Consider the following 1,289-nt stretch of genomic DNA (forward strand, 5'->3'; position numbering starts at 1 on the left):
CATTCTTCCATGGATGCCATTTTTGCCCAGTGTCTTTCTGATAGTGGAGTCATGAACAGTGACCTTTATTAATGCAAGAGAGGCCTGTAGGTCCTTTGTTGTTGTCCTTGGCTCTTTTGTGACTTTGCTGGATGAGTAGTTGCTGTGCTCTTGGAGGAATTTTGGAAGGTCGGCCACTTCTGGGAAGGTTCACTACTGTGCTGTGTTTTTCCATTTGGAGACAATGGCTCTCACTGCTCCCAGAGCCTTTGAAATAGCTTTGTAACTCTTCCCAGACATGGATTTCAACCACCTACTTCCTCATAATTTCTGGAATTTCTTTCAATTTTGGTACAGTTTGTTACTGGATAAGACCTTTTAACCAACTTCATGCTGTTAAAAAAGTTCTGTTTAAATGTTGATTTGATTGAACAGGGTTTGCAGTAATCAAGCTTGGTTTTGTCTAGTCCAGCTGAATCCCATTATGAATGCAGTTTCATAGATTTTGAGAATTAGTAACTACAGGGGAAAATACATTTTCACACAAGCCCAGTTGGTATTGGATAACTTTTTTGCTTCAATAAATAACATTATCATTTAAAAACTGTATTTAGTGTTTACTCAGGTTGCCTTTGTTTTATCTTAGAAGCTGTTGGAAGATCTAAAACAATTTAGCATGAGATATAGTGACACAAAAAAAGAAGAAATCAGGATGGGGCAAATATATTTTTCACAGCACTGTACAGCCATGTACCCATTCAATATCTGATTCCCAAATACATCCATGTGCCTATTCAATATCCGATTCCCAAACACATCCATGTGCCCATTCAATATCCGATTCCCAAACACATCCATGTGCCCATTCAATATCCGATTCCCAAACACATCCATGTGCCCATTCAATATCCGATTCCCAAACACATCCATGTACCCATTCAATATCCGATTCCCAAACACATCCATGTACACATTCAATATCCGATTCCCAAACACATCCACGTACCCATTCAATATCCGATTCCCAAATACATCCATGTACCCATTCGATATCTGATTCCCAAATACATCCATGTGCACATTCAGTGTCCATCCGCTCATGCAGTCTTTAATTCATAAATGCGTCATGTCCCTAGTTGGTATTTCAGTAAACAGAAGCCTAGGATGTGCATTTTCATGCTCACATTCATCTTGGAGTTATTTAGCATGCAGTGAGAGGCCAGTTGTGACGTAACTACCCGATTTTAAAACCCTAGAAGCAAATGGCACCTCACATAAACTCCACTTCATTGCTTTGATGGCTTTTTGAC

The sequence above is a fragment of the Ictalurus punctatus genome, chromosome 1 (genome assembly GCF_001660625.3).
Source record: "Ictalurus punctatus breed USDA103 chromosome 1, Coco_2.0, whole genome shotgun sequence".
NCBI classification, from domain to species: Eukaryota; Metazoa; Chordata; class Actinopteri; order Siluriformes; family Ictaluridae; genus Ictalurus; species Ictalurus punctatus.